Below are 26788 nucleotides of genomic sequence, written 5' to 3'. Positions count from 1 at the left end.
AAGTTTATGGAATTTTACAGACTGTTCAGAAAATGTCTTACCAGACATTTGCTGCATTATAAGAAAAGTTCTACCAGTGTGGTATGCTATCACAGTGTACTTCGCTAAGACCCGCTCCGTGACACTGAACTACAGCAGACATCATTGAAATGCACGTACCTGGGATTTATGATATGCCCTATCACGTATGAACTAAAAGCAATTTTATCCTATATTCTTTAGCCTCTTAGTATCCTTGTGATGTGGATAGTGATAAAATCTTTCCTATTTTATGGTTGAAAATAATGATGCACAGACCCAAGAACTCCTCCCTAGTCACTTAAATATTCTGGCTTGGGAGAGGGACAGCCTTTGGCACAGAATCAACAAAGAATGACCAGTGATATTTATTTTTGTGTTATTGCCATTTCTCCTATCACTAACTTGATGACTCATATAAATAAGAATCATATAAGTATGATTACCATCACATTTAAAGCAGTATTTACTCCAAAATAGGTTCCACATGATTTTGTATAAATTGTATAAACTAGGCAGTTTTTATTTTCAAAAGATAAATTTAATATGTTATGGCAATGTTGAAAATCTAAAAAAATCTCAAAAATCTAGAAAAAAAAGAATTTTGTTTAATGCATAATTTTTTTAAATTAGAAAGTTAAAGTCATTTGTTAGATTCTTAAGAAGTGACCCATTAATCTGATCAAAGCATGGTCATCTTAAATATCTTCCCCTCCTACAGAGGACTTGGTGGGAGAAGCAGGACTTTGTTAGCCAGATGTCCTGCTGGCACTCTTACCTATGGAAATGCATTTCAAATTATTAATAGAATGGACTGCACATTAGGTAATATTAGGGTATTAAAGTGACGTTTTTGGGTGTACTTCAGGTAAGATGGTTATGTAGGAGAATGTCTTAGTTCTTAAGACATGCATGCTGATGTATGTAGGGTTCAAACATCATGATAACTTCAAATGGCATAGCACAGAAGAAGCAAAAAGATAACACGGATGAGCAAAATAATAACAATTGATGAAATTAGGTGATGGGCACACAGATGTTTATTGTATTGCTATTAATTTTTTTGAAGGCCCGAACAATTTGGAAATATAAAGGTAGAGAGAAAATATTCCAACATATAGAGATCCTAAAGTCCATTTTTAGAGTCCATTTGGATGTTGCTTACCTTTGAGCCACAGTGTAGGGTAGCCCAGCTAGGAAAAAATAAAGTGGGTTTCCATTTTTCTAAAGCTACACCTGAATGAAATATCCAACTTTTCTTTTTAAAAAAAATAGTGGACATTTCTGACACCAAGGGGAAATCCCCAGGAGATAATATTTATCATCCAAGTAAATGGACTTAGAAGTAAACATCGTGGGGCATGAAGATAGCATGGAATAGCCCATTGCTGTGAAACGGTTGTGTTTGGTATTCAATTTTGTTTGTGTTCTTGTGGGTTTCATAGTGAAATCTAAAACATACCATCATGGATTCTAAAGTGACCTTGAATTAGCTCTTGATCTGACAAGGTCATGGATGATGAATATCTCTGCCCATGGGAATGAATTCTCCTCTCATGATGACTCAGGGATGCCAAGCCTTGGGAATACCTGGCAGTAAGTTCACCGAAGCAAAACTGGGGCAAGAGTGTCCTAGTCCTCAGTGCCCATCAGTTGTAAGTCTGTGTTCCTACCTGAGAGATGACAACAAAGTTGCTCTTAAGGAACACTTACTATGTGCCAGGCACGGTACTAGGAACAGGCACTTCCTACGAGAAGGGAACTATTATTATATCCATCTCACAGATGGGGAAATGAAAACTTATAAAGATTGCAAGTAACATGGTTCAAGAAACAGTTTTTTGAAAATTTATTTTATTGAAGTATAGCTGATACACAATGTTGTGTTAGTTTCTGCTGACAGCAAAGTGATTCAGTTATACATATGTATTTGTTCTTTTTCATATTCTTCTCCATTATGGTTTATCACAGGGTATGCAGTATAGCTCCCTGTGCTATACACTAGGACATTGTTATTTACCCATTCTCTATATAATAGTTTGCATGTTCTAACCCCAAACTCCCAGTCTTCCCTCCCCCACCCCCCTTGGCAACCACAAGTCTTTTCTCTGTGTCTGTGAGTCTGTTTCGTAGATAAGTTCATTTGTGTCATATTTTAGATTCCACATATAAGTGATATCCTATGGTATTTGTCAAGAAACATAATTTTTTTGGTATTTGTCAAGAAACATAGTTTTTTTAAGTGTCCAAGGCCAACCGTTAACGCAAATGACTGTGACTCCAGAACTCCCTGCTTTGCCCCCCACTGCAGTGCACAAGCCTCACAAAGTGTTGCCTAAGGGCAGCTTCCTCCACCAAATTAGCTCTGGGTTTGGGGCAGCTGGGAGGGGAGGTGTGTGGCAGGTGTGTGTGCACTCTACCCGTGTCTGATGTACTGTCACCACGCTCATGTGACCTGCAGCAGCCTGAGCAGCTGAGGGCATGCTGCGTGAGTGCATCCCTAGCCCCAGTTGTGTATATGACACGCACCATCGCAGGCAGTACCAGCTGCCTGACTCATACTGCTTCTGTCTACCCTTCTCCCCTGGTTGCCGCCCTGTTGTCCTCACGTTTCTGAAAAGAACTTCTGAATGAGCAAGTTAGCAAAATCTCTTTGCTCTGCCACTTCCCAGAGGAAATTGTGACTGTTTTTTAAGCTAAAAGTTTTTTTTATAAGTTCATACTTCCAAGGCCAGCTTTAGCCCCAGATCTCCTTCACATCTGGCCACTTGTGTGTGCCTTCATTTCAGGTCTGTCTCCCAGAATGCTGGGCATACGGGCTTGCAGATGTTGGTGCAATCAGCTGCGAGACAGATAGTGTCCTTGAAAAGGTGATCCACACGAGCCAAGTTAATTCCCATGGCTTAAAATAAAATAGAATGCATAAAATAGTTCAGGATGAGTCTCGGTAAAGGTGTCATATGGGCAGTACTCCTTTGGCCTCTGAAAAGACTGGGGAGGAAGCTATAAAATGGAGTGCATTTTGTTGTTATGGAAAGCCACATTCTATTAAAAAAAAAATCAAAATTATGCAAGAATCGAGTGAAGGCTCTGAAGATAAAGGGGAACCACTTTTGAGTAGCAGATATGTCGGCATCTCATGGTTTCCATGAAGGAAGCATGTTAGCACATCATTCTTCTACATAATGGCAGACGACCACCCCAGGTAAATAACTGTAAGGGAGAAAGTCCCCAGATAGTATCACTGGCTACTCAATATGCTAACAGAATCATTGCCCGGGCTTCTTTCCAAAATATTCAGGATCATACCAATGTGTAGCAATGTAATGGCAGTGCACAAAACCTATGTTTTTAAAAAATTGAATAAAGGGAGGAATGAGACGCCATACTTTTTTTTTGCTGGTATTATCCCATATCTTACAGCCGGGGCTTTGGGATTTTGCATTTGTTTGTTTCAGATTGGTGACAAATTATTTCCTTTTTCTCATTCATCCATTCAACAAAGAGTTACCTCTTTGTAGGCACTGTGTAATTTCTATTGTATTTTATATGAAACCATTCTTTTTAATTTTTTCGATTAAAGTATAGTTGATTTACAATATTACATTAATTTCAGGTATACAAAATAGTGATTCAATATTTTTATAAATTATACTCCATTTGAAGTTACTATAAAATATTGGCTATATTCCCTGTGCTGTACAATATGTCCTTGTGTCTTATTTATTTTATACATAGTAGTTTGTACCTCTTAATCCCCTACCCCTATGTTGCCCCTCCCCCATCCCTCTCCCCACTGGTAACCACTAGTTTGTTCTTTATATCTGTGAGCCTGCTTCTTTTTCGTTATATTCACTAGTCTGTCATATTTTTTAGATTCTACATGTAAGTGATATCCTACAGTGTCTGTCTTTCTCTGACTTATTTCACTAAGCATAATACCCTCCAGGTCCATCCATGTTGTTTGTTTGTTTGTTTTAATGTATGTATTTATTTATTTACTTGTTTGTTTATTTATTTATGGCTGTGTTGGGTCTTCGTTTCTGTGCGAGGGCTTTCTCTAGTTGCGGCAAGTGGGGGCCACTCTTCATCGCGGTGCGCGGGCCTCTCACTATCGCGGCCTCTCCTGTTTCGGAGCACAGGCTCCAGACGCGCAGGCTCAGCAGTTGTGGCTCACGGGCCTAGTTGCTCCGCGGCATGTGGGATCTTCCCAGACCAGGGCTCGAACCCACGTCCCCTGCATTGGCAGGCAGATTCTCAACCACTGCGCCACCAGGGAAGCCCCATCCATGTTGTTTTAAATGGCAAAATTTCATTCTTTTATGGCTTAGTAATATTCCTCTATATGTGTGTGTGTGTGTGTGTATCATCTTCTTTATCCATTCATGTGTTTATGGACACTTAGGTTGCTTTCATGTCTTGGCTATTGTAAATAATGCTGCTATGAACTTTGGGGTGCACATATCTTTTTGAATTAGAGTTTTCCTTTTCTTCAGCTATATGCCCAGGAGTGGGTTGTTTTGGTAGTTCTATTTTTAGTCTTTTGAGGAACCTTCATACTCTTGGTAGTTCTATTTTTAGTCTTTTTGAGGAACCTTCATACTTCACCTTTTCCACGGCGACTGCACCAATTTATATTTCTAGCAACAGCGTAGTAGGGTTTAAATACAACCATTCTTTGTAAGAGTTGTATTTTAAGCTGATGTGGTATATTCTTGTCTGGTTGCATCTATAGATTTATGGTGAAATTTCATCATAATAACTTAATGCAGTGAGAGGCACTCTAGGAAGATTCACAGACTGGTTTCACTCATCGATTCTGCAACCAGAGCGTGCTTCCCAGGCAGTAGCTTCAGGATCACATGGAAACTTGTTAGAAATGCAAATTGGGGGGCCTGACCTGCTGCACTGGACATCAACAATCAGTATTTGAATAATCACCATGCATCAGAATCCCCTGGAGGTTTGCTCAGTCACACAGGCTGAACCCCATTCTCAGGAATCCTAACAGAAACAGCTAGTAACAGGGGAGTTTTGAACAGTGGTGAAAGACATGACCCTGGGCCTGGTAACTTATTGCTTTGACTTTTAATAGAACAAAAAATGAATTTCTCAAGGTAACCAAGAAAAGAGGTGGAAAGGCCATTGTTTTTTTTCCTCTAGTTCTCAGCATCTCTATTAAAATCGGGGAAAAAGTGATAGTAAACGATGGCCTCATGAACAGCGAGATCAGAGGGCATGTGCATCTTATGGTATATTTGGTATCCATCATCACTGAGCCAAAATGAAATTAGGTTCGATGATTGCCGGGAAACCACATGGGACTTATAAGAAACCCATCAGTTGTTGATCTTTTCAATAGGAACGTAGCATGCCCTGAAATATTAGATCCAAAAATGTTGCCAATTTCCAACAAAAAACTTTTTACATTCCAGTGCTCTGAGCAACTCAGTTTACATCATAAAAGATAAAGTTATTTCTATGATCATACCTGGAATTATCCAGAAGGCTCCGATTATGTGAGTCATGTTAGAACACCTATGATTTTATTCGAATTGTTTCATTTTCACGTTTATCCATATATAGGAAGAAAAAATTATTGCATGGCTTAATCTTTTTTCTTTAGATTTTCAGTCATTTTACGGAAGTTCTACTTTCATCACAAAATCTGATTACCAGATTATTAGTTTGATATTATTTATTATTAGTCTGATGTTATAGTCTGATATAATTGTTATTAGTCTGATGTTGATTTTCTAGAAACTGTCTATCATTGAAAAGGTTATTCTCTGAGGGTCTTAAATCCTTTTCCTCTCAATTCTCAATTTTTTTCCTAAGATAATATTTTATCATAACTATTTTTTCTGTAATAGTATATTAAATCTAATAATATTTAAATATATTATAGTAATAGTTAAATCCAAATAGCATATTTGTAATAGTATATAAAAAAGTTACGGCATCATGGTGCTTATTCTTACTGATAAAATATACCAACTACATTTTGATGCGTAAGTACCTATGTGATAAAAATACATTGCCAGGGCTATAGGGAAAAAAACTACACGTTTTTTATTTTTAAAAAAAATGTGTATATATATATATATATATATATATATATATATATATATATATATATATATACACACATATATATATACATACTGTGGAAACCAAGGAAACAGTTAATCATTTCCTGGGATTTCCTTATCTGTTAAAAACAACAACTTGTGTCTGGTAACTGGTACTGCATTTCAGTAAAGGACTATTTGGCTACCTGAGAATTTCTAACGCAAGTAAAGTACAAGATAAAGGAAGTATCACTTTAGAGGGCAAACTTGACATGCTTGAAGGACTAAGAAGATGAAACAAGATATTTAAGTAAACAGAGCGTGTAAAAAGAGGATAAAATATATGGGTGAGGAAATGATATGAAGGAGGTCCTAACAGATTCAGTCTCTGTTATTGAAAATAACCATGAACATGCAGATAACCAGGAAGACTTATGTAGTTTGATTTTAAATGGAAGATACTTTGCTTAGCCTTTGATTTGAGAAAAATAGTTGTTGGGATGCTGCAATTCTGACTGTAGCTCTGAGAGCCATGAGCCTGATTATCACTTAACCACTGGCTAATTTTTCTAATGTGAGACTATTTTTTAAAGAAGCAAATCGGGTTTTGGTACTTTTTTTCAAAAGAAGAAATGTATTTTTAAAATAGATTTTTTTTCTCTTCAGGGATCTTCTAAGTGTATACTGAATAACTATAGACTAAAGACTGATCATTCCCATTAGCTAAGATTGCTTAACCAATACTTTAATGGTCAAAATTTTCTAACAAAATATTTTTGTTTCTCTAGCTCCTTGTTTTAAAAACCTAGATTCCATGAAATAAATGATGAAACAAATTGAATTTTCCAAATGATGTCAATAGTTTATTTAACATATAGGGGGTAGATCAAAATGCAACCCTTCATACATCTCATACTTAATGACACTGATAACCGAGGCTTTGGAAAATGCAAATGGATGGATTTTCTGAGTTGCTATTTTGGTCACTACTTTTTGGCCGTTATTAGATATGACTTAAGTCTTGCAGTCAGACCTGCTGTACTATAGACTGTAATATCAACAGTCTATATCAACTCCCCCAAAGCTGTCCAGTGTACCACTCTCCCACATCACATCATGGCCCTACTTTGCCGTCTGTCTGCTCGGTGATAAAGTCTGTCCCACGTGACCTACACTATAGTTCTCAAATTTTGATGTTCATGAAAATACATGGGTCATTTGGTATCAATGTTCATTCCTGTTTCTACTCCTCAAGAAATTGTAATTTAGTAAGTCAGAGGGTTGGGGGACATTTCACACATCTACTCTGCTAAAAAGTTACTCCAAGTAATTTAGATGCAGGGTGTCCATGGATTATTCTCAGAGATCTTTACCTAAAGGTTACCCATTTCTAACAATCTGAAAACAAGCAGCTTCCATTGCCAGCTCATTTGCTTTCAGTAGCCTGAAAGGGAAGCTTTGATTAGAATTAATGGTGCTACTATAAATTTATAATCCTTCAGTATGTTGTATCATCATGTTCTTTTTTACTATAGAAACCTTCTCAATAGTTACTGAATATGTTATTTTGAAGGAAGCATACCAAAAAAAGGAGTGAGAGGAGATGATTTTTCAAACTTCTACTGTATATTTGAACAGTTGAAAAAATTTTTTTCAACACCGAGAAGGTTTTTCTGCTTCTATTTAATTAAAGGAAAACACAGTCCATCAAAACGTTGTCTGAAAATTGTCAAATTGACTTAAATTAAAAAGCTAGCTTTATTCGTTTTTAGGATCTAAATAACTTCAGATGTCAGCCCCTTTTTTTCTACTTAACAAAGGCATAAACTTAACCTTAGGTTAGCAATAGAAAATAGTTTAGAATTGTTATGTAGATTTGGGTCATAATTTATGGAGGGTCTTCTAAGAACTTTTATAGATATAATCTCATTTAACTCATGATACTTTGAGGAAAGTGGCATTCTCTTTTACAAATGATGAAACAGACTGAGAGGAAATGTACCTTCTACAAATAGAGGTATGACATACCTGAAATACTCTAAATGGCATGTGTCATCTACAGATTGTTTTTGCAGATGAGGAATCCTAATGAATTTTTTATTTTGCGTATATAATAATATTGCATCATAATATTTTCATTATAGCTTTACAACTCATAACTCATTTCACTCTAGTCATGATCAGTGACAGGAAGTAATTACAAAGTGATTCATGTTAACTTAGTTTAAGTTTCATAATTTATGCTATCACTGGAGCCATTTGTACATGTTGAATTTCATATACTCAAAACTCAGGCAACAATTGCTTCCTCCCCCCCCCCACATGGAGTTTTGCACACACATATGCAAACATACAGGCATATACACATACATGCATACCCACATGCAAATGCACACATACATGTATACACACATATACATGCATACACATGCATGCATAAACATTCATACACACACATAAACACACACACACACATAAACCGAGAGATCAAAAGTGACAGTGTCACCTCTTTAAGTCACAGTACAGTTTACAGCCAGTGGGCCTTGCCAGCCTTCCCTCTTAATGAGACAGACTCACACGTAGATACTCGCACAGCTGTGAGCTCCAGTGCCCCCAGGGGCGGCCCCGACCAAATGGCAGCATGCAGACCAGTATGAAGCCTCCTCCCTGGCAGGCAAACTCAAAAGAAAGAAGGGGCAGAGGCCAATCTGAGCCTGCTCTGTTCCTTCTCTCACATCGCCCATTAAAATATCAACCCTTTGCCATGGGGAGGCATGTGGAAAAAGACCAGAGGTTATTATTCTAGCACAAGTCTTTTCACCAAGACCTGAGGTCATGGAATTTGGGGCCACCCACCAAACAGTATCCATTATAACTTTAATGTTTTGTATCATAAAAGTGATTCTTGCATAGTGTAAAATTCAAGTCAATAAAGAAAAGTACAAATAACAAAATTAAACTTTCTCGTAACACCACCATCCCCTAAAAAAACACTTAACATTTTGATGCTCGTGCTTCTTTCATTTTAGACATTTATGTACATATGCATGCCTACATATATTTACTTATATTTTAACACACATCTTAACACATACACACATGTATGTCTCCATCTTCATAGGCATAATTCTAGCATGACCCTAGTAATTCTTACTGCCGTAGAATCCACACTTTTGTGTAATCCCCTCTCCTTGAGTGTGGGCAGACTTTGTGACTTACTTCTTTTTTTCAACCATTTTAAAAAATTGAAGTGTAGTTAATTTACAATGTTTTGTTAGTTTCAGGTGTATAGCAAAGTGATTCAGTTATACGTGTGTGTATATATATACGTGTGTGTGTGTGAATATAAATATTCTTCTTCAGATTCTTTTCCATTTTAGGTTATTATAAGATACTGAATATAGTTCCCTGTGCTATACAGTAGGTCTTTGTTGGTTATTTATTTTATGTATAGTGATGTGTATATGTTAATCCCAAACTCCTGTGAGTCTACTTCTCTTTTGTAAATAAGTTCATTTATATTAGTTTTTCCGATTCCGCATATAAGTTGTTACGTGAGCCAACGCGGGCTGTGAAAGAATTCACAGAAGTATTAAGAAGGGAAGAAAAGAAAGTTTTTATTCACTTTCCAAGGGAGGAAAGGGGCCAGACGCAGAGAGTGGCATTAACACTGAAGGGTGGGGTTTTGAGTCTTTTACTGAGTTTCAAAGGGCAAGATGCAGGAAAAGGGGGTGGGTTCATGTCTCTTCTGGTCCACAGCAGTACCCAGGCTGGCTGTGTCTCTATAGGATGTGGTTTTTTGGAGAATAGACTTGCAGTCTTCAGTAATTTTCCAGTCTTAGGGTGTCTGAAAGAGACTCGATAGTGGCCCTTGACAGGCGCTACTCTATTGTGAACAGTGTTAGATGGGTTTACATAAGTGGTATCATATGATACTTGTCTTTCTCAGTCTGATGTACTTCACTTCATATGGGAATCTCTAAGTCCATGCATGTTGCTACAAATGGCATTATTTCATTCTTTTCATGGCTCAGTAGTATTCCATTGTGTATATATATCACATCTTCTTTATCTATTCATCTGTTGATGGACACTTAAGTTGCTTCCAGGAGCATAGTTTTATTATATGTAGGGATAAATATGTCTGAACCCAAAGGAGCCATGGATGTGGTTTATTGAGTTTTCAAGAATAGGAAAAGTGCTTATGTATTGGTCTCTCCTACTCAAGTATGCCACCAAGCACATTTCTTGGAATTTCTCAATAAATAGTTGCTAAATAAAAATGAGGGGGAAAGAATAAAAGAGTTAAATGTAAACAGTTGTTATTCAGCATTCTAAAAATCAGTAGGGATGTTAAGTCTTATAGGTTTTAAATCAGCTAGACCAGACAACTGTGTAGATAGTATTATTTACTTTTATGTAGTAAATCTCATCTCCTCGAGGGTAAATATCAATGAAAATAGGGAAATAAACAGCATTGCATTAAAGTGTTAAGATAATTCATTTAGGGGGAGAAACATGCCACAATTTATTTATAAACCTTAGGGGATCTGAGCTATAAAATGCAGCTTAGGAATCAGAGAATCATTTTTGACTGGTCTTTGAAAACGTTAGCTCAGTGTACCACTGTAGCATATAAGCCAACAGATTTCCTGAGCCTTATTAGGAAGATATATGAAAACAGAGGTGAAAATATTGCAGTGTTCTTATAACATTCCAAGCTTCACCATCATAAATATTATGTGTGATTTGCACACTGTCCCTCCAAGAGACCTAATGGACTTGATGAAGACCCAGAGAATGACCAGAGGGATCATGGCACTTCTATTAAAAATAAATATTATTAAAAATAGATTCTATTAAAAATAATTGAAATAAGAATATCCAGCACTGCTTCAGCTCTTACTCCAGTCCAAGTGGGAGTTCCTCTGTGTGTATTTACAGATCGAATCCTCACAAAATCTTCTTGGGCAGGTAATATTATTTCATGCCCATTTTACAGATAAGGTTACCAAGGATCAGAGAATTTAAGTGACTCACCCAAGTTAGACAGCTAGTAAGTGGCTGAAGCAAAATTTGAACCCAGGAAATCTGGTCCTAAAATCCATGCTCTTAACCATGACACTCAACAGGGAACATCATATATTCTGTTCTGGGAAGTGGAAGGCAGGGACAAAGTATTATGGACATGTACAAAACAGAAAACCATGCTGAGAGACTGAACTTGGATTTGTCCTCCGTTTACCAAAATACTGAAAATAGGTTATATTTTCAGACGAATAAGAAAAAGTGTTACTTTGGACAGTACAGGCAAAAACAAGCAAAAAAAACCCACTTTTATTTAACACATTATTCCAAATAATGCTAGGAATAAAATAGCCGGTTCAAAAAAGGCTTAGATAGTTTTATGGCTTATAGTACCAGAACTAGAATAACTGCTATTTCACCTACAAACATGAACAATTTTCATGTGGTTCACGTGATTATTAATCTCATGCTGGTGTCATGATGTCACCCCTGGCCTCCAGGTCACTTCCTCACATTTGGGGGTGGGGGGAAATGCACCAGACTCATTTCCTCCCCTAATGGGTGACTAGCACAGGTGATAGTGTCACAGTTACTTTTCCTTTATTCCCGCCTTATTTTAGCAATTTCCCCATATTGGCGCACCTTGAACCTTGCTGTTACCCAAACCTCTCCATGTGTGAAATGTTTGATTGACAATAAACCCATTCTTATATTAATCCTCTCCTGTTTAAAATTTGAGACCACCCTCCCCCTGCCCCGCCCCGTCCCCACGTCCCCCTGTCCCCCCGTCACTCAGATTCTTACTCTTCTGAACTCTGTCTCTCCTGGATAATTTCATTTCCTCCCTGACCAGTCATCATTTCATTAAGATTTGCAACACCCTCGATTCCTTTACCCCATAGTCATTGGACTCGTCCTGTCCTGATCCTAATCTTAAATCCAACCACGTTTTTCCCTCCACTTCTGTTTTTAAACAGCTAGAGAGTGTCTAACATATGCATTTCCTAATATTTGTCAGGAAGATATTAAATATATGATTCATGAGTCAATAAATGCATGAGAAATACAACAGCTTTCCTAATTGGCTGTCACACATTCATGATTTCCAACCTCAGATGGTTCATTAATACCCATTGACAAGTGGCACTTGAGACCCTTTACAATATACACGGTGGGTGAGAAACTGACACTGGAGCCACATCCTTGGGCCACATAACATCTCTAAGCCTCAATTTCCACATCTGTAAAAGGGGATAACAATATTAGCCACCTTATAATTTTTTTTCTTTTTTTTTTCCTAATGGTGCTTCATTATTTTTCTTCATTAAATATGTGTGATTTTGAATTTTTAAAAGAAAAGATACTTTAAAAACTCCATTGAACACATATTTAATGGGGTGTCCACTGTGTTTTGGACACCATGAGAGCACAAGACGAATGTGCTGTGCCCTCTGGTTTCAAGGAGCGCTTCATCAAGTCGCAGAAGATGTGCTTCCAGTGAGCTGGAAAATAGGCTTGACTAGGATAAGTCTTAGAAGAGAAGGACAAAAATGTCCTGGGTGAGCTCAGTGAAGGGAACAGCTCTGACCTGTGCAGAAGTCAGGTTACTGTCAGCAAATGAGGTAAAATCGGCTCTGAAATTTTCTTTTTCAATCCAAAAAAAAAAAAAAAAAAAGTTTAAAGAATAAGTTCTAGGATCCACTTGCTTTTCTGTTCCTTCTGCAGTAAACATCCTAACTCTTCTTTTAGATTCATTTTTATGAATCAATAAGAAAGGAGACAAAGAATGTCAAGATGTACTCAAATTGCCATGAGGAGAGAGGGGTGTAATTACTAGTTATAAGAGCAGCCCTAAATTCATTCACTTATTGTAATTCTTCTAAAGGAATATATATTGAATATTTTGAAACATATTGTTAAAATATGATTCAAAGAAGGGCGACTGTTTTGATAATTTATAAAACAGAAGGACTGGATTATATAAAATGTTTTCCATTTGATATAGTCTTTCAATCAAAGTTAAAAACCTAAAGAAATCTTCCAAAGGAATTATTGTTCTCAGAAGGAAGGGTGGACAAGTTTGTGATTTGGAAATTAAATTGGCTGGGTGAATAAGTAAGAGCAGACTGAAAACTTAGAGCCCTTGTATTGGGAGGCATTAGCGTTGGGTTGAATCCCAGGTTTTCCTTGGTTACTGTCAAATGGAATTAGAAATTAAATGTAAGCAGAGTTTATTAAGAATTGTTAGTCTGAAGAGCACTTCATCAGTTCTAAAGTATATGTAAGTGTCATGGCTAATTAAAATTGAATTTTAGTGCTGCTAATATAATTTGCAGTCTGAAGAATCTGCTCTCTGGAAACCTCTCCAGTACTTGGTCGAGATATTCTTGGTACGGTAGTTAGTATTCATTTGGGACCAGTCTGGTTATGTCTAGTTGACCTTCCATCCAAGAAACAAACAAACAAAAAAACAAAGCAAAACAAAAAACTTTACATATCTTGGGTTTGGAGAAGAGTTTTTTGGTGTAATTGTTTATAGATACGTTGAATTCTTAAATAGAATCAGGAGTGAAAGCTGAGATACGTAGGCTTTGAAACCATGCTTATCAAAGCATTTTTTAAAATTTTAGTGGAGTCATGACAGGAGGAAGATATAATTTATGTGGGCTCTGTTTACTCATATTAAAATAAGAATAGGAATAAAGAAACGGTGACAGGCTACGAGTAGTCAAAAAGAGTAGAAATATTTTCCCGGATGTCCTATGGTGTTATCTATTTCCTATGCAGTTCTCTATCTCCACCAAAAATGGAGATAATCCTTATCTTCTATATTCCCACACTTGTATACATCCCTTTCATACTGAATCAGGACTGACCTGTGTACCACAATACTGCAAAAGGGTGGTTTGTGCTTTCTGAGCCTGGGTCCTCAAAGGCTGTTGTGACTTTCACCTTGGCCTGTTGGGTCACTTGCTATGGGAACAAGTTGGCCTCTATGCTGTGAGGACTCTTTACAGGCCTGTGGGAAGTCCCATGTAGAAAGGAATAAGACCTCTGGCTAATAGGCAGCACCAGCCTACTAGCATGTGTGTGAACCACTTAGTAAATGATCTTCTAGCCTCAGTTAGGCCTTCAGGTGGCCAGAGTCCAGTCAACATCTGTCTTTATAATCTCACGAGTGACCTTGCATCAAAAATTGATAATAATTATTGCTTTAGGCTATTAATCTTTGGAGTAATTTGGTTATGCATTAATTGATGATCAATACAGTTACTTACACTGAAATGTATAATTTCATCAAATGCCATTCTGACCAAGGAGATGATACCACATATTATAAACAACTGTTGTAGCCATTTAATGCTACTTAGAATGTTTTAGGACTTACATCAGATGATCAACAATATCAGTCGCTACCAAACTTGGAGCTGAATGATTAATGAAACATCTGCTTATATTCTAGATAGTAGTAAGAGTAAGCCAATGGAGGCCATGATCTACCAAGCTGAATGATAATTAAATATTTGCCCCTATTTGAAACTACTTCTGTTTTTTCCACATTACTGTGAATAGCATGCATTCCTATTTTTTGAAGAGTAAAACTTGGCTAAACCTGAGACTTTAGATCTACCGAAGACTCAGCCTCCAAAGAAAACTCATAATAGTTTCACACATCATCAGGTACGGTTAATGTCACTTTTTTGGTGACTATTTCACATTTATTGGCTGTTATGTGTTTTTTTCAGTGAGCTATATCAGGAATTTATCCTTGACCTTCCCCTTGCACTGAGTAACTCTCTTGAACTCCAAAAACCAGAAATTGCAAAATTTCTCACATTTGTTATGTTAGCACATTGTTTTCCTACTCGAAATATCAGACTATTATTTTATTTTTTTAACATCTTTATTGGAGTATAATTGCTTTACAATGGTGTGTTAGTTTCTGCTGTATAACAAAATGAATCAGCTATATGTATACATATATCTCCATATCGCCTCCCTCTTGTGTCTCCCTCCCACCCTCCCTATCCCACCCCTCTAGGTGGTCACAAAGCACCGAGCTGATCTCCCTGTGCTATGCGGCTGCTTCCCACTAGCTATCTATTTTACATTTGGTAGTGTATATATGTCCATGCCACTCTCTCACTTCTTCCCAGCTTACCCTTCCCCCTCCCCGTGTCCTCAAGTCCATTTTCTACATCTGTGTCTTTATTCCTATCCTGCCCCTAGGTTCTTCAGAACCATTTTTTTGTTTTTTTTAGATTCCATATATATGTGTTAGCATACGGTATTTGTTTTTCTCTTTCTGACTTACTTCACTCTGTATGACAGACTCTAGGTCCATCCACCTCACTGCAAATAACTCAATTTCGTTTCTTTTTATGGCTGAGTAATATTCCATTGTATATATGTGCTGCATCTTCTTTATCCATTCATCTGTCGATGGACACTTAGGTTGCTTCCATGTCCTGGCTATTGTAAATAGAGCTGCAATGAACATTGTGGTACACTGATTTTTAAAGTTGATGGTGAATTCCAGGCTCTTACACTTATTTCTGCAAAAATGGCCATTACAGCAACCTTGTCCTCTTAATTCTGTTGCACTATTATAGTCTTTAGGCCTTCATTCATATAAAGGAACGCCTTCAGGGTGCTGATTTCTTGCAGGAAGATCATTACTGAGAAGACAAGTCTAACCTGTTACAATTTCTCTCTTCTATATGCCCTGGCCCATCAATTAGTATATTTACATCTCCTATTAAGTATGAACACCTTAAACTGCATATAACCTTAAACTGAGCTGCTTTCAAGTATGAAGAATTTTCAAAAGTGTTGATGACCTATCAATAGAGCAAGAGATCAGATAAATTTTTTCTGTAACTAATGTTGCATTCTTGACCAATGGCATCTATTTATGTGTTGGTGGCAGGAATTCTGGGGGTAGCCTTTGGGTTTTATGCCCAATTTTTTTCTCTTTCTGAAACTAATGAGTAAAATTAATAAGCCTAAGTATGACTAAAGGAATCCTTGATTTTAGTAATACTGTATTCTAAAATTTTGAGCTAACTCCATAGTAAACTCCAAATATTAAAAAAAAAATTTATTGATACCTACTATTAATAATGGATGCATGAGTCAATCTTCAATTACATAGAAAAGTAGCCATGTATTTGCAGTCACAGTGCTTATAGCCCGTTCCCTTCTGACTTGTATATTTTATGGGCTTTTAATGTTAAGAGTAGTAATGTTCTACTATTCTGTCTTCTCAATTGAATATATTAGTTATGGTTCAAACACGTTTTGTATCACTCACGGACCTGGCAGGAAGTAAGCTGCACTCAGATGGTTTAAATGAAGAAAGTTTTTTAAGGAAGGGTCGACTTACAGAGTGGTTGGCAGAACTAAGAAAACAAACAAAAGATGTTGAAGCACCAGAGAATAGCAACGGTAGGAAGAAGTTCTATCTGTTAAAAACTAAGAAACAAGGGGATGAGCCCAAGAGAGCTAGAGCCCTAAACGAGATCATTTGGTAGATGTGCTAGTCTTCAAAAGTTATAATTATTCCTGAAAAACTTTGCCACAGCAGTGAATATGCAGCGAGGAAATATCTCAATCTCTCCCACCCTACTTGCTGATCTGCTGTCCTGCAGATGCTTCTTACAGGCATTTTCCATTCAGAAGCTAGTGTAACAATATGTCCTAGAGATCAGCCACCCAGGTCTGCAAAGCAGAGCAGAGAAGTATGGAGATCTTGGAAAGGGAATAATGGAGAAAAACCAGCATACCTCCATATGAAAATGCATTTTTGGTAGCAGGCCTTCTGATCTTCTTAGGTCATACTTAAAATGCACTTAAATATAAGGAAAAATTAGTAGTTGCTTGAAATTTTATTCAAATAGTAATATAAATTGAAATAATTACAATATCCCTGAATGTGGCACATTTCTTCTCAAAGGTAATATCAGACAATAAATAAGTAATAAAAAGTAACTGATAATCTTGAAATTAATTTATGTATGTGTTGACCATACAATAAACAAACCCCAGTGGGTGGCCTCTTCAGGACCATGGACAGATTTCACCTGGCTGTTCTGTAGTTCTCAACAGTATATTGTGCTTTTGCTACTTCCCTAGCTAAAACTTCCCAAGTTGTACTGAAATGATTGAAGCTGTTATCTGACTGATTTTATATAGATGTTATGAGATTACAGCTAAAAACTTAGTTAAAATGATTAGGCACTTTGTGGTAGAAGTTTTCCCTCGTATGGCAGGATCTATGAGCATCTGCCGTGATGACTCTCTTAAGACTAATTCTCTCCTCTGTAGAAGCTGTGAAGGGTGATGTTTTGTGTTACAGAGCAGGATGCCGGAAAAAGTTAGTATTTTACCACTACAGCTTCAAGAAGATTTGCATTTCTGGCACAGTAATGTAATAATTCAGAGTAGCTTTTAGAACTACAGTAATGCCTTTATATAGCAAGTGACCTTCAGCTGTTGTTACATAATCTTGAGATTTATTAAGATCATTATAGATAATGAAATTCCAGATGACCTCACTAATCACATTTTTCCAACTATATCAACTAGATCATTTCCTTTATTATTTATTTACTTATTATAAATTCATTTGTTTATTTTTGGCTGCATTGGGTCTTCATTTCTGCATGTGGGCTTTCTCTAGTTGTGGCGAGCAGGGGCTACTCTTCGTTGTGTTGCAAGGGCTTCTCATTGCGGTGGCTTCTCTTGTTGTGGAGCATGGGCTCTGGGCACGCGGGCTTCAGTAGTTGTGGCGTGTGGGTTTCAGTAGTTGTGGCTCACGGGCTCTAGAGTGGAAGCTCAGTAGTTGTGGAGCACGGGCTTAGTTGCTCCACAGCATGTGGGATCTTCCCGGACCAGGGCTTGAACCTGTGTCCCCTGCATTGGCAGGCGGATTCTTAACCACTGCGCCACCAGCGAAGCCCAATCATTTCCTTTAAAACAAAAAAATATAGTACTGTGGTTTTTTGCACTTAACCCATCTTGTCCAGATGTCAGAAGCACCCACTAATACCTCAGAGGACTACATAGAAGGCTGCAACTATTTTGGTGCAGAATTATAGACTAAGCCACTAAACTAAAGGGTTTCAAAACATGGATCAGTTCTTGGAATACTTCTATAATTTAGGAAATATGAGGAATAGTGAACTAGGCTGGTCTTACTTTCTAATGAATTATAGATTTTACTTCTCCATAAACATGTTTCATACTCAGCTGGAGATAAGAAAATGCATTTTTATATTTTTATTAAATATTAGTTAAAGCAATATTTATAAAACATCTGTAGGGTATAAAGAAAAGTAGTACACTAAATACATAACCTACACACAGTTTTAAAAGAAAATGGTAACAGTATCCTGAATATGTATTATTCCCTTGATATTCTTTGTCGCTCCAATCTTGAATTATGTCCTTTCATTTTCCTTCTGTGTTTCAAAATTACACATTATGGTTTTATTCAGTAAATGTTTGTATAGATTTACCCACATATTTGCCACTCTCCTGTCCTGCATTATTCTTGCATCTCAGATTTCCATCTGGTATCATTTTTCTTCTGCCTAAAGTATATCTTTTGGGATTCTCTTTAGAGAGGAGCCACTGGTACTACATGCTCTTCAGTTTTTAATTTAGGTGAAAAAGTCTCTAATTCTGTTTCATTCTTGAAAGATCTTTTCATTGAATATACAATTCTAGATTGAGAGTGTGTTCTTGCAGCCTCTTAAATATACTATTCCACTAACTTCTGGCTTTCTCTGTCAGTTCTAAGAAGTCAGCTGTCTGACTATAGTCAATCCTCGAATGAAAAATACCTTTTCTTTTCACTTTAAACACTGTATCTTTATCTTCAGTTTCACCCTGATATGTATAATTGTTATTTTTAAAATTTATCACGCGTGGAATTTTTGCACCTTCTCAAAGGTACTGTAAGAGTCAAAAACAGATGTGGGCTCTGTCTTATGAAGCTTGTGAGGAAATGAGAGAAAATGAAATAAACGCTAGAAACAAACCTGGTTTTAGATATATTGAATGTGATGCATCTTGAAAGTATTTAAGTGGAGGTACAAAGTAGACAATATGTATATTCTATATATATATATAAACTCAGAAACTCAGAGAAATTTGGATTGAACATATAAGTTTGGACATCAGATAGATAAAGGAAGAAAATAGTATCATAGATCTGTTGAGACTTTTTAAGATTATAATGTAGGGTGAGAAGGGATGAAGTCTTAGGATAGATCTTGAGAAATTCTAGTATTCAATGGCCAAGGAAATGGGGACTGAGGACTGAGAGGAAGCAACAAGGGACTAGGGAGAAGTCAGGAAGAGTCTATGTTTGCAGATTGCAATACAATCTTTAAATGAGATAGCCCTGAAATCAGACTTAAGTGGGTCAAGGGTAATGGAGAGAGAGAAAATGGAGGCAAGAAGTCATGTACAAGTCAATGTAGACTATAGTATGAGGCAATAAAGAACAACTTTGAAATTTCAATGGGCATATGATTGCAAAGGTTGATTTGGTGCTCAGCCAGTATCCATTGTGAATTAACATCAGCCCGTCTGATTTCCTGAATCATTCAGAACCAGAATGAAGTGAGAGCCATTATCTGGGACATTATTGGTCTCATAGTGGTTAAAAAAAAAAAAAAAAAGCGGCAGGACCATGCAATTACTCTAAAAGCTTCTTCTTAGAAGTGGCACAGGGCTTCCCTGGTGGCGCAGTGGTTGAGAATCTGCCTGCCAGTGCAGGGGACACGGGTTCGAGCCCTGGTCTGGGAAGATCCCACATGCCGCGGAGCAACTAGGCCCGTGAGCCACAACTACTGAGCCTGCGCGTCTGGAGCCTGTGCTCCGCAACAAGAGAGGCCGCGATAATGAGAGGCCCGCGCACCATGATGAAGAGTGGCCCCCACTTGCCGCAACTAGAGAAAGCCCTCGCACAGAAACGAAGACCCAACACAGCCATAAAAATAAAATAAAATAAAAAGAAGTGGCACGTATCACTCTCACATATAATTTCATTAACTAAAGAAAGTCACATGGCCAGACCTAATGTGAATGGGGGGTAGCAATGGGGAGGGGATATTTTAATTAGATATACAATCTAATATGGTTAAGGTCTCCTAGGTAGAGATTTTTTTTTTCATTATTTTCATTGTAAATGAGGAGAATGGGAAATGAGAGGCCCTGTGAGTTGAGAGATTTTTTTTAAGGGAGATAATTAATGATGTTTAACTATGATGGGGGTGAATCTAGCTGTAAGAGAATTATTGACCGTATTGGGAGAATAGGGTCTGGTTGATATTTTGAGGTTTCCAAGAAATAGAATCCAATTTAGGAAGGGTAGCCCTGGTCCTAGATAGGAAGACCTTCTCCCTCACTAATGAAATGTTTTAAAGAAGGGATAAGAGCTCCACTAAATATATTTGTAGGTTTGTTAGAGGGTACTAGATAGAATTCCAATATGTATGATGGTTTCTCTTTGCTCTGTGAAGTAGAACACAAGAAATATACTAAGACAATGGAGAAAAGTAAGGAAGGTGTCCTAGGTCAAAGAAAGCTAGGAATATAGAGAAATTCTTCAACTTGATGAAGAACATCTACGAACATCCTACAACTAACATTATACTTAATGGTGAGAAACTAGAAACTTTTCCCTCTAAGATCAAGAACAAGGCAATGATGTCCCATATCACCACTCCCATTCAACACTGTACTGGAAGTCCTAGCTAATGCGATAAGACTAAAAAGGAAATAAAACGTGTACAGCTTGAGGAAGATGAAATAAAGCTGTCTGTTCACAGATGACATGATTGTCTATGTAGAAAAAGAATTGACAAAAACACTAGTGGAACTAATATGCAATTATATCAAGGTTACAGGGCACAAAATTAATATATAAAAGTCCATTTTTCTTATATACCAGCAATGAAACATTGGAATTTGAAACTAAAAACACAGTAACATTTATTTTATTAGCACCAAAAAATTAAAATACTTAGATGTAAATCTAAAAAATATGTACAGGATCTGTATGAGGAAAACTACAAACTCTGATGAAAGAAATCAAAGAAGATATAAATAGGTGGATATTCCATGTCCATGGATAGGAAGAGTCACTATGATTCAGGTGTCAATCCTTCCTAATTTAATCAGTAGATTTAACAGAATCTGAATAAAATTCCCAGCAAGTTTTTTGGCACTGTCAACCAACTGATTCTGAAGTATATGTGGAATGGCAAAAGGCCAAGAATAGCCAATATAATACTAAAGAAAAAGAACAAAGCCAGAGACCTTTCCATCTCTGGCTGCCGCCAGGAGAGGAGCTGCCGCTATGTCCGCGCATCTGCAGTGGATGGTCGTGAGGACCTGCTGCAGTTACTTGATCAAGAGGAACAAGCAGACGTACAGCACCGAACCCAATAACCTCAAGGCTCGCAACTCCTTCTGCTACAACCGGCTCATTCACTGCAAGACTGTGGGCGTGGAGACGGCGGCAGACGGCAAAGGGGTCGTGGTGGCCAGGAAGCGGAGATCCGGCCAGGGAAAGCCAGCCATTTCCTACGTGCGGACCACCATCAACGAGAATGCCCAGGCCACCCTCAGCAGCAACCGACACATGATCCGAAAGAACAAGTACCGCCCAGATTTGCGCATGGCCACCCTCCACAGAGCCAGCTGCCATCCTGTGCAGCCAGAAGCCTGTGATGGTGAAGAGGAAGTGGACCTGCCCCACCAAGAGCTCCTGAGCGATCTATCCCCTTCCCTCATGCAATAAAACTGTCAGCTGACATGCCACAAAAACAAAAACAAAAACAAAAAAACCCAGAGAACTGACAACTAATACTACTTGACTTCAAGACTTAATATAAAGCTACAGTTAGTAAGATGGCATAGTAGTGGTGAAAGAATAGAAATAATACAACAGTGGAATAGAGAGTCCAGAAATAGACTCATACATTTATAATCAACTGATGTTTTACAAGGGAGAAAAGGCAATTCAATGGAGAAAGGATTGACTTTTCAACAAATGCTGTTTGAACAATTGGACATTCATACACAAAAATAATTTATACAGACCTTACACTTTTCACAAAGATTAAATCAAAATGGATCATAGACAAAAATGTAAATCACAAATCTATAAAACTTCGAGAAGATAGCAAGAAAATAAGCTAGGTGACCTTGGGTTTGATGGTGAATTTTTAGATACAGTACCAAAAGCACCATCTATGAAACAAAATATTAAGTTGGGATTTACTAAAATGAAAAACTTCTGCTCTGTGGAAGACACTGTCAAGAGAAACAGAAGAAAAGCCACAGACTGGGAGAAAATATTTGCAAAAGACATATCTAAAGAACTGCTATCCAAAATATCCAAAGAGCTCTTAAAATCCAACAGTAGGAAAACACACACACACACACACACACACACACACACACACACACACACACACACAATCTGATTAAAAAATGAGGAAAAGACTTGAACAGATACTTCATGAAAGAAGATATGCAGATGGCGAATAACCTTAAAAAAGATGCTCCATGTCTTACATCATCCCTTAGGGAAATGCAAATTAAAACAACAGTTACCACTACATCTTAAAATGCCCAAAATCCAAAACACTAACAACACCAAACGCTGGCAAGGATATGGAACAACATAAACAATTATCCATTGCTAGTGGGAATGCAAAGTGGTACAGCCACTTTGAAAGACAATTGGGCAGTTTTTTATAAAAATAAACATTTTTAGCATACGATCCAGCAGTTGTGCTCCCTGGTATTTACCCAAATGAGTAGAAAACTAATGTCCACACAAAAACCTGCCACAGATATTTACAGCAGCTTTGTTAATAATTGCCAAAACTTGGAAGCAATCAAGATGTCCTTCAGTAGTGAATGGATAGATAAATGGTAGTATATCCAGACAATAAAATAATATTCAGTACTAAAAATATATGAGCTATTAAGCCATGAAAAGACATGGAGGAACAGGGCTTCCCTGGTGGCACAGTGGTTAAGAATCCGCCTGCCAGTGCAGGGGACACAGGTTGGAGCCCTGGTCCGGGAATATCCCACATGCTGTGGAGCAACTAAGCCCATGCGCCACAACTACTGAGCATGCGCTCCAGAGCCTGCGAGCCACAACTACTGAGCCTGCGTGCCACAACTACTGAAGCCTGCACACCTGGAGCCTGTGCTCCACAGTAAGAGAAGCCACTTGCATCACAACGAAGAGTAGCCCCCACTCACCACAACTAAAGAAAGCCCGCGCACAGCAGTGAAGACCAAACACAGCCAAAAATAAATAAATAAATAAATTTAATTTAAAAAAATTTTCTTTTAAAGATATGCAGGAATATTAAATACATATTACTAAGTCAAAGAAGCCAGTCTGAAAAGGCTACATACTGTATAATTCCAATTATAGTTGGCTCTTGAACAAAGCAGGGGTTAGGGTTGACCCTCTATGAAGTCAAAAATCTGTGTATAACATAGTTGGTCGTCCATATATTACAGTTCCTCCCTCTATATCTGCAGTTCCGTATCCATGGATTCAGCCAATGGTGGATCGTGTAGTACTGTAGTATTTACTACTGAAAAAAATCTGTGTGTAAGTGGACCCATGCGGTTCAAACCTGTGTTGTCCAAGGGTCAACTGTATATGATGTTCTCGAAAAGGCAAAACTGTGGAGACAGTAAAAAAGATCAGTGGTTGACAGGGATTCCTGAGGAGTGAGGGAAGAATGAGTAATACAGAGCACAGACAATATTGAGGGCAGTGAAACTATTCTGCATGATACTGTAATGGTGGATGCATGCCATTAGACATTTGTCAAAACCCATAGACTGTACAACACAAAGAGTGAACCCTAATGCAAACTATGGGCTTTCATTAATAATAATAAGTCAATATTGGTTCATCAACTGTAACAAATGAATGGACCATACTAATACAAGAGGTTAATAATAGGGGAAACCGTAGAGGGTGAGAAGGGTATATGGGGACTTTCTATACTTTCTGTTGAATTTTTCTACGAACCTTAAACTGTTCTAACTATAAAGTCTATTAATATAAAAAAATCGATATTAATGTAATTCCTTAACCCAACCCTTTGGAGGAATCAGATAGATGTTATTTATGCTTAAGCGTTTTGTACTTTTCTCAAAAACCAATGCCTACGATGATAGATGCAAGGTACAGCCACAGACTCATTCATTGTATGTACTAAGCTATGATATATTTATTAACGCTTAGCCAAATAAACATGAATGTGTCTAGAGCTGTGTTTGTGTATGCCATGCACATGTCTCTCCTAAGCATTCAAAATATTATTTAAATAGTTTGTGAATATGGATAAAATATAATAAGGAAGAAAAGTAAAGAGAAAGAGAGGGCAACTAATTTAACATCAGTTGATAAGAGGTACTGAATTTGTGGGAAGCAATGTGTTCTAAAATTGCTCCATGCTTACTCCTTTTTGTCTTTCCTTCTTTGGTGTAAACCTTGACACGTTCCAGTGAATTCCCATTGTCCCTCCTCCTTCCAAAACCTATTCCTACTCACACTTTTGGTGAGGAAAAGCTACACTGACCTGAAGAGAAGCTGCCGTGCCAGTGATGTGATGTTTTACCTTTGCTGTGGAAACTGCATTAGTGCTTGTTTTAAGGACACACCAAGCCTTTATTTGTGTCTTTAATATCTGCAAATATCCTTGGCAGAGAGAGGATGCTCCAGATTAGAGTTGATCCTCCTCACTTTTGGCCAGTAAATGAGCCAATCTGTTTTAATGAAGAGGCGGGGCAGGGAAATGTCCCTTTTACTTGCCACACAGAACCAGAAATTCTGACTGAAATATCAGAGTGGAGGCATTGCTTCCGAGAGTATTTACTTTTAAGGTTCATTTGCTAAGTTAATTCAATAAAAGCACAGCAGTGAAGTCAGCTGAAACCTGGATTGTACGAACGTATTGAATACAAAGGATGAGACTCTGTTTGCCCCCTTCAATATCTGTTCATATGTTAACTCTTTGTCTTGAAAATCTTGGAAGTTGTATGAATTTATCTTTGAATATTGACATAGGTCATTGGTAACAACATATATGCTGTGTTAACTAGCATCTTGTCCTACCTAGCCTTTATTTTAAGATATTTCATTGTGATCTCCCTCAGTTGATGTACATCTAGATAACATCATTGTGTTTTCACATTGAAGTTTAAAAAAAAAAATCTAAGGGTGCTATTTAAATGTATACAATAAAAATTTATGGGGGCTTCCCTGGTGGTGCAGTGGTTAAGAATCCGCCTGCTAATGCAGGGGACACAGGTTCAAGCCCTGGTCCAGGAAGATCGCACATGCCGCGGAGCAGCTAGGCCCGTGCGCCACAACTACTGAGCCTGCGCTCTAGAGCCTGTGAGCCACAACTACTGAGCCCACGTGCCACAACTACTGAAGCCCATGTGCCTAGAGCCTGTGCTCCGCAACAAGAAAAGCCACTGCAATGAGAAGCCCACGCACCGCAACGAAGAGTAGCCCCCACTTGCCACAACTAGAGAAAGCCCGTGCACAGCAACGAAGACCCAATGCAGCCAAAAATAAAATAAATAAATATTTTTTTTAAAAAATTAAAAAATAAATTTATGCATTCTCCATAAATGGCAGAATTTTGAAGTATTTTAGAAGAGTTTATAATATTCTTCTCTATTAGATATAATAGGATATTAATAGCACAAAATTATCTTGCATCTCACATAAAGGGTAGCTGGTGCAAAATACAATGAAATAAAGTGAATGAAAAGAACGCATTTGATATTATAGTAAAATAAATTGCAGCTTTCCTGACAACGTAGCCCAAACTTTCCACTTCTCTTTCCTTAACTATTTATACATCTAAACTGTTGTCTTTATTTTACCGTGCATTTTTTTATCAGAGAAAAGACACACTATCAAAAATGCATTATAATCCTAATAATCAAGGTAAAAATTCTGGTGTGTGTTTGTATGCTTTGTTCTGTTAGGGTTCCTTCCCTGAATGAACCAGATAATTAATCATGTTCTCCAGAGTGGAAAATTGGCCTGATTAGACCAAGGGCAAAATGCAGTTCATTGCTAAGGTTAATTAATTCCAGTACTCTGGCTAGATTAATAAGTAATCTAGCCATCCAGTGGTCAACATGTACGAGATTGTGATTTGCATTTCTATTTGAGTAGGTGGACGCAGAGATAGAAAGGTATATAGGGCTTTTCTGTACTCATTGCAAGCTATAAATCAATGCTAAATTCATCACAGATTGCCTTGAAATTAGAAATGTCCATGTGCACACTGCCTCCACCTGTTACTGGACCAAACGTGGGTCCCCTCCCCTGTGTGCAGTAAAGCCAATCTACTGACACCAGCTTGTGGTGAAGGAAAGTGCAGCATTTATTGCAGGGCGCCAAGCAAGGGAATGGGCAGCTTATGCTCAAAAGACCCAAATGCTTAGGTGGCTTGCAGGGAAGGAGTTTTAAAGGCAGTGTGAGGGAGGGGGCTGCAGGGTACGTGATTGGCTTGTGCACAATTCTTGGATTGGTTGGCATCAAGGTAAAGTTTCAAGCATATCAGTCTTCTGGTTTCAAGCAGTCTATG

General features: G+C 37.7%; 1 protein-coding gene and 1 pseudogene across 4 annotated transcripts in view; both read left to right on the top strand.

The window, feature by feature from the left end:
* The window catches only part of DLGAP1 (DLG associated protein 1), an 855942-nt gene that overhangs the window by 202535 nt on the left and 626619 nt on the right, over window positions 1-26788 (top strand). The gene's annotated exons all lie outside the window — the stretch shown is intronic.
* LOC103012173 (60S ribosomal protein L28-like) lies at window positions 21490-21904 on the top strand (annotated as a pseudogene).

Source organism: Balaenoptera acutorostrata, chromosome 13 (assembly GCF_949987535.1).
Source record: "Balaenoptera acutorostrata chromosome 13, mBalAcu1.1, whole genome shotgun sequence".
NCBI classification, from domain to species: Eukaryota; Metazoa; Chordata; class Mammalia; order Artiodactyla; family Balaenopteridae; genus Balaenoptera; species Balaenoptera acutorostrata.
Note: the sequence above shows the minus strand (reverse complement) of the source record. Positions and strands in the feature narration are given on the sequence as shown.